This window comes from Sander lucioperca, chromosome 8 (genome assembly GCF_008315115.2).
Source record: "Sander lucioperca isolate FBNREF2018 chromosome 8, SLUC_FBN_1.2, whole genome shotgun sequence".
In the NCBI taxonomy this organism is placed as follows: domain Eukaryota; kingdom Metazoa; phylum Chordata; class Actinopteri; order Perciformes; family Percidae; genus Sander; species Sander lucioperca.
This window is the reverse complement of record NC_050180.1, coordinates 13,380,099-13,388,394: the sequence shown is the minus strand read 5'-3', so window position 1 is coordinate 13,388,394 and position 8,296 is coordinate 13,380,099. Positions and strand designations below refer to the sequence as shown.

Here is an 8,296-nt window from a genome sequence, read left to right as displayed (position 1 = left end):
TTTGTGTGGAGAGTTAGTGTATGACCCAGCCCAGTGTGTCCGTTTTGAAACATTTCTGCTTAAGAGACGGATTGGAGGTTTCCTGATCCGGGGCGTGCCACGCACATCCATCACAGCGATGGTTGGGTTTCCTGGTGATTTAGGACTTACCGAAGCAGCCCTGCTAGCCGCTGTACTTTGACCACAGCCATTCCATCACCCTCCCACCTCCTAGTCTTAATTTCACTGCACAGACAGCTCAGACCATTTCTCCGTATCTCTCTCTATGTGTGTGTTCAGTCAGCAATACTGATAACTCAGAATCTCTAAAGAAAAAATAAACTGATATGCAGTAGGACCAATATTAGCCAGAACTGAATCTGGTCTGATTTGGTGAATATAATGCAGTTTGTTTGAAACAGTATTTACTGTAGGATTTTACAATGTTAAATTTGTTTTATTGCATTTAATGTGAAATGTGTTGTTTTCATAATCACTATATTTACTGCTTTCTGTACAGTGTCCCAAGACAGACTAGCAAATTATGAATATTTCAACAACAATCAAACACTGCAAGTATAAGTTTGACATTTAAAGATTATACTTGTAAATTAACCGATTTTTTAAACTTCTATCCCACAAAATCAGTATTGACGTTAACAAACTATCAGCAAAAACCTGTGTGTGTGTGTGTGTGTGTGTGCGTCGCCATGATATAATAATTTGATACAATTTCGAGAATTTGTATATTTGAAGTTGGAGTACATACACTCACTCATTCTCTCTAGAAGTGTTTAAGTTGAGTCTGTTGCAAGTAATTTGAATGTATTGAGAGTACAGTCGAGTCGTCCTCGACTCCGGGCTTGGATTTTTTTTGGAGTGCCGGCTGTCCGTTTGCACAAAGCGGATTTTGCATCAGCCAGCTTAGAAGTGAGCATTGCTTTGAAGTGCTCTAATCCTTCCCCTACCTTCAGACAACCTTTCCTGATCCACAGCAGTCGCAGTGCCAGCTAACTGCACAGGCAGGATGGTCCATACTCAACCTCACATACACATACATAGAGTACGTACGCACGTACAATATAACACTTAAACATACATACAGCACATAACCACGCAGACATGCAGTGCAGTCTTAACTAAAACAAGTTTAGCTGTGTATTCCATGAATAAATAGTTCTGTGGGATTGTATGGGAACGAGCCTTCTTGATGCAGTAAATAATCTTTTTAGTTCACCTAGCAACAATGTATGGCTTGTGACCCCTTAAAAGAAAGTTCCCTATCTATAAATCAAAAGGGGCTTTTTTTTTTTTTTTTTTTTTTTTATATATATTTTTGAGCCCTGAAGTACGGTTAATCTGTTATTTCATAAGTATATAGAAAATGATTTTGTGTTGCAGAAAGTATTTTTTTTTTCTTTCCCATTCTTTGATTTATTTGGTACAATTAATCTTGTGACCATGTGTAGGATCCTAATTCCCAGGTTTGGGATCACTGTGCTAAAAGGAATCTACATAGGGATTTATGAGCTATGGAAAACATTTAATAATGTATGTAATATGGTAAACACGCAGTACTAACTTTTTCAGCATGACACTGGTTATTTGTGATGATTTTGCAGTTGTTCTTATTTCATCTTAGAAGTCAGACAATTATGTGAGTAATGCTTTCTCATAGAGCCACTATCCAAACCAAAGAACCACTACAGAGGATCAATTTACATAAGCACAGAATTTGCATATAAACATGAATGTAAACAACCATATACAGTACATGTTGGACTTCCTCACAAGCATCCACGTTTGCATGTGATAACACACCAAATTAGGAAGAAATCTTACATCAGATCCAGCCGAAGGCCTCAAACTCATTCTCAGTGAAACTCCTGCGCTCCATTGAAGAGGCAGAGCTGTCAGAGTGGGTGGCATAACCAAGCTGACAGCCTGCTGTGGGCTGCTGCTCTTTATTCGCCAGACAGAGATCAGCAATTTTCAATTTCCTCCTTGCCGCACGCTTAAGCCCACACACTACCGAGACACTCTTCAACAACAAAGGCCAACTTCTTTGACTGAGAAAGATGACTAACAATTGGACCGAGTGGTGGATTATCCAATCGGAACTGCTGTTGTTGGTGGGTGGTCTGTCTCTTTTCATACTCCTCTCTCCTTGGCTCTGAGTTTTGACCAATCCCCTGCCAGATGGGGTCACTAAAGTCTCACCACCAGCACCCCTATTGGTCGGGGTTGTTCACTGGGTAGTGGTGCTGAGAGGAGAACAATGAATGACATCAATAACACGACTTGCCAGGCCTATGCTGTGTGTGTGAGTGTTCTGGCCGATATATTTCATTCCAGCTGTTCAGTAATATTGTAGTATCATGAATGATCCACATTCCTTTTTTGTTGTGCTTGCCTGACCATTTGCACGTGTGTGTGTTGTATGTGTGCGTGTGTGTTCATTGCTGGAACCAGATGGTGTATGCTGGCTGCCTCTGTCTCCCTTCTCTGTGCGGCAGTTCTCCGCCTGAAAGGAATCTCAGGCTTTCAAGGCTCTTTTTGTGAAGCGCTCATCAAAGCCTCCGCAAACACTATACTGCTGTTTTTGAAGTCAATATCCCACTTTTACTTTAGATGAGATATTCTGGTCATAGTTCTGTGGTTCTCTCTTGTCATTATTTAAATTATATGTATATGCTCCAATGCAAATGAGCCTTTGTTTTCCTGAAGAAGGTAACCAATTTATTTAAATTGACCATTATGATTGATTTCCATAACTGGCATTCTCTCTCTCTCTTTGCTCTCTCTTTCCCCCATTTCTTTGTGATCTTTGTGTTTCCTTTGTACTGTACTGAAACCTTCAGGAATAAAGGGGAAACCAGATTGACCTTCATGGAAACCCTTGAAGGATGGACCAAACATTTGTTAGATGTCTCTGAGGAAGTTCCTGCATCTTATTATTTACCATGAAAAACTTCAAACAAACATATATATAAAAGCATACTTAAAGAGTAAAGGAAAATTCTGAGGAGAAAAATTCGATATAGCTAGTTTTGAATGATTTAATATGTGTCATTAAATTGATCAAAAATTAAAAATTAAATTGTGGGACATTTAGGATAAATTATTCCTTGACATGGCAATATATGTTTTACCATTTTTCTGAAAATTGCACCCCATTATAATGATATAATCTAAAGAATGCTCCACCGTGTTATTATGATCCATACCCACTCCCAGGTCTTGCTGCCTCTCCTCTTCTCTGGATCATAATCCCAGCGTTCCTCTACTGAGTATTTCCTCTCTTGCTGAGCTCACTGATGATTTGGCCAGACAGCCAGTGGAAAATTGGAAAGTAAAATTGTTGGGGCAGTAAAAAGAAAAAAAAACAGGCAGGACAACAGGGAATGATGAAACTAGCTTATCCCCATGAACACAAAAGGCAGTAAGAGGACACTTCCCCTCCTGTTGAAAACACTGAAGACTGCTTTGTCATTCCCCTAATTGGATGTGATTACATTATAACTGGGAGGGAATGATCCCAGTCACTGGCAGGGGTAAATCTGGGTGCTTGTTCTATCACAAATTACCTCTTATTGAATTAATTTTCTTTGAATAAAAGTTGGCAGAGACACAAAGTTTCATACAGCACATGGACACAACTGTGACAATGGGTGGGATAATTTGCTCCTCCAAAACAAAAAAACACAACAAAATCTGACCGTCTGATGCTGGCCTTACATGAATTCAGTTCTGATAAGGCAACATCCCTAAGAACTCATTAATTAGGTGCCAGAGCCTATAGGCAGGCCTGCTGTTACTGTATGTTGGCAAATGCACAAAACGTTGTTGTCCTGTGTGGTCCAGAACGATACATGCTGTATAATATGACCCTTCCTCTGGATGGTGCCACTATAGCAACTGCCCAAAATGACTTCAAAAGTAAGCACCATCTGCTAAGAATACCATAGAGGCATCTTTTGTTCACTTATCTGCAATTTACAGTACTGCTTTACAATCCATAAAAGCAGATTTCAAATAAGTGGACTCTCATAATATATATTCTCTCTCATAATTTATCCTGTTTTTTGTTAAAAGTCTTAAAAGCACAAGCTGAAGGCTTCTGAGTGCTTTTTAGTTACAGTAACACCTGTTAAAAGACATTTGCAGGACTTGAAGGTGGTGTATGAACACCTCAAACTTCAGTTCATTACACCGTAGGTTTTATTTCCTTTGCCAGAGAATAATTGCTCAGATCTCAGAACGTGGTGACATTGCATAAAATATATCCGGAAGAACAAATACACTATTTTTCAGAGGTAAAACCAAAAGTGAATGCACATCATGTTGCTAATAATCTCTGATTTCAGTGGCATGTATGGTAGGTCAAAGTTGAACCAGGAAGTCAGTTGACTGCGTTGGATGTTTACAACGGACAGTTTTGGTTGTGATTTTACCTTTGTTTTCTTTTCCAAATTAATTTGGCTAGCCTGTTTACAACCTGTATGACTGTCTGACAGCTTTTTTTTTACCCTGTTGCACCTGTTTTTATAGATGTTGACTCATCCTGAGACCACAGCAGTTACTTTGGTGCGTACAGTGTCATCATTCATAACTTATAGAACCGATGAGCTATTCAAATAAAACCCAAGACATAAAACCATAGTTTTCATTAAAATCTTCAAGCTAGGATCAAACAAACACATCCATGCTTGACATTGTTGGCATAAGGACCAGATGTGACTGTATTTGTGCATGCAGTTTGTCCCAACTGATAATACAAATTTCTGTTTAAGAATTTATTTTAACACTCATTATCAGAACAGAGTAGCCCATCCTCCTGACATGTATTTTATCTTATCACTTCACTGTTTGCCTCCTATCCGTTCTTTAAACAAAGTGAAATATATTTATATATTCTCCCACAGCCCCTTATAGCACAGGCAGACGCTAACCGCATATTTCGTAAGCATGTGAAGCTTTGAGAAAACAGTACGCTGTGCTCCACAGTGACTTGAAAAAAGCAATAATATTAACTGTAGTTGTGAAAATGTAATTTGAAACTCAAGTTAAAGGTGCTGACCATCAGTACAAAATATAATAACCATCTGCCTCAATCAACTTGTACTGGTCGATCATCTGTACACAAAGCTCTTGGATTTCCAAATGGCGGAAGCAGGCACAGTTAGTTACTGTTAAACTGTCATAATAAACCTTCACCTCATTCCTGGCAAATAAAAGAAAGCATTTCTGGCAGATGCATCTGTCAGATGCAATTTTCTCATCTGCTGTAATAGATGAGGAGAGGGTGATAAGGAGAAAAGCAAAGTATCAGGTAAGCAATTAAACTGAGGCGGCCTCTTGTCATTCTCTTTTCATCTCCTCCTCCTCCTCCTCCTCCTCCTCCTCCTGCTCTGTGCTGCTCAGCATTCATTAGGCCTGGCTTCCCCAAACATGGTTTTATCTACAGGAAACTTTACTGTGTTGAACTCCTGATCACCCTGATAAACCGCCGGGCTAATTAAACAGAGGCTCAAACATTGTGTTCCTGCATGTGTATATGCATATTTATGTGTGTATGTGCGTGTGTAATCCATGGAGTGTGTCTCTTTATCTCCTCTCCTGTTCGACTTCCTCTCTCCCTCTCCTTGTCTGTCGGGCTCAGGGAAATGATGCTGAATGCTGAATGCTGAAAATATGGCACACGCTGAAAGCAGCATTTAAATCTTGACAGTGGCTGGGATTAGCTAGGTAACGATGAGGACAGCTCGGGAAAAACAAGCCAGAGAGGTGAACTCGAGGACAGGGAGGCGGAGAAGGAAGATTCTGGATCTTGGGCGTGTGGAAAAATGGGACAAATTTCATAATCATCCCCGAAACTATCTCCAGTGTTTTACTTTCACTTTGAAGTTTCTCCCATTTTTAATGATTGTCAAGCTTTTTTTTACGTCCTCCCTCCCTTAACTTCAGCTCGAATGGCCTGAAGTTTTAAAGTCCTCTCATGGCCTTTTTGTGTGCCATCATTATCTGGTTTTTCGAAGAAGACACCAAAGTGACTTACAAAAACACTTCAAGGAAAATCTGGCTGCCTTTAATGTTCTACTTTTTTCATCCCCTTTTTTTAATCAGCTCACAAAAGCTGTGCTTAAAGCAAACATGATCCTTGTTGCGTCTTCGTCCCCCTGCTATCGCCTTTGGACTGCAGCCTACTAAATCCTAATCCTTTCTCCTATGAGTCCTCTGCAAACCTCGACTTGATGAACATGTGCTGGACTGACTCTGTGGGCTTCATCTTTGGTCCGGAGAGAGGATGAGGTGGAGAGAAAACGTGTGAGGGAGAAAGATTGAGAAAAAAGTGTGGTGGGGGAAAGAGAAAAAACTTCCCAATTAAGCAGCTCTCCAAGAAGGGCACATTGTCTGACATGACTATGTGGACATGAGGGCAAGAATGCACATACAGTACACACACTCAGCTCCATGATGGACTTGTGGTTCCTTGCCTGAGCAAAAGAAGGAAATAGTAGGTTACACCATATGCCCGCCTGCCTGTGTGTGCATTGCATATGCATATCTTAATGTTTTATGCATGAGCTGTTATGCAATCTCTGTGTCAAAGCCTTACAGTGTGGCTGCATTTCTAGGCAGACAGCATAGGCGTTTTTCCATTTTTATATTCCAGGCTTTGCATTGACATAATACTGATGTAGGCTATATTCCATCATGTCACTCACAGCAGAGACGTAAGCTTAAGTAGCATAAAATAAGGGCAATCCAACCTCAACTCAACTGACACACACTTACTGTATAACTTACAGAATTGTTTATCATTCTTTCTGGCTGAAATTAATCGGGCAAATCCATGGCATCCACTGTATATAGCCAGTAGTAATGTTGTGGTCAAAGTTATTCGAAGGCATGATCTTTCAAAGGAATAATGATTCATCATTTTCATGAATTACTGTGTGGTTGTAAGGGCTTTAAAATCACAGACTGGCAATCATAAAGTGATTAACTCAATCTTTATTTCACATCAGTGGTGGCATGTGATCCCAGACCTCTACTAATGTGGCCAACTTTCCATTTTCATAAGTTTGACTTTTTATACTGCTAGTTGTTATTTTTGTAGATATTTGTATGGGGCTCTTACATTGCCCTATGTGACCCTATGTGAGTCACATTGCATTGCATTTCTGTGGAGCCTTCCTAAACTTTTCTGCTATAAAACTGAGCTATTTCCATTGCAAATGTCTCTAATCAGGTAATTTAATTAGGCATTTAGTTAGTCTTTACATTTTGTTTAAGAGCAGGATTATCATCTCACCGTCAGATTATTGTTTTATGGAAAGATTTTAAGATCTGATATGAGACTTGTTACAAATTTTCTTCCACTGTTGTTGATTATCTACAGTAAATTTCTTGTGTTGTGTTGTGCCATCTCAGGTGTCTTTCAGCAAGACACTGAACCCATATCTGTTGAGAGCATGGATGACCTGACAAACATGTTGAATGCACTTGCTACAATATATCTGCAAATGTGTGTCTTTTATTGCTGCATTGCTATGCACATTTATCACCACCACCAATACCGCCCTCTGCAGTGGTGGTGTGCATTTGCTTCCTTGTTTGCGTAATACAAACAATATGAGCACCAGCTCCACAGGGTACCTTTAAAATTTGATTTAAAGCAGCCATATTATGCTCATTTTCAGGTTCATAATTGTATTTTAAGGTTGTACCAGAATAGGTTTACATGGTTTAATTTTCAAAAAACACCATATTTTTGTTGTACTGCAGTGCTCTCTCTCACTGCTGCAGATCCTCTTTTCACCTGGTCTCTGTTTTAGCTACAGAGTGAGACCTCTTTTCTTCTTCTTCTTCTGTACTATCTTTGATTACACTTGCACATGCCCAGTAGCTCAGATGTCGATCATGTCAGCTAGCTAGCTCCATAGACAGTAAAAGACAGGCTGTTTCTACAACTTTGGTCAGTTACAAGGCAGGATTAGCTGGGAGACTTCTAAATGAGGGCGCACATGTAAGTAGTTCTTTTGTAGATTATGGTGAACTTGTGTGTGTTGTAGCAGTGCTTTGCTATTGAGAACGAGGTAGCATGCTAGCGTTAGCATTAGCGTTAGCATGCTAACGAGCTAATGGTTGCGGTTAGCCTGCTCGTTTCGGCTTGTGACGTCACAAGCCGTGCCGATTTTGAACAGCTCACCCAGAGACTGAAAGCAGGACACGTTCAGAAACTGTATCTCACTCTAAACAGCATGGATGGATTTTTTTCAAAGTTTGTATGTGTGTGGAAGCACCAGAGACA

The 8,296-nt window shown here is 39.9% G+C and overlaps 1 long non-coding RNA gene across 1 annotated transcript; it reads left to right on the top strand.

Moving 5' to 3' along the window:
• Positions 1 to 1,432: 1,432 nt before the first annotated feature.
• Positions 1,433 to 2,875, top strand: LOC118495670. The gene is made up of 2 exons (XR_004898170.1): positions 1,433 to 2,302; positions 2,452 to 2,875. It is a non-coding gene; the product is annotated as an uncharacterized LOC118495670 (long non-coding RNA).
• Positions 2,876 to 8,296: the final 5,421 nt, after the last annotated feature.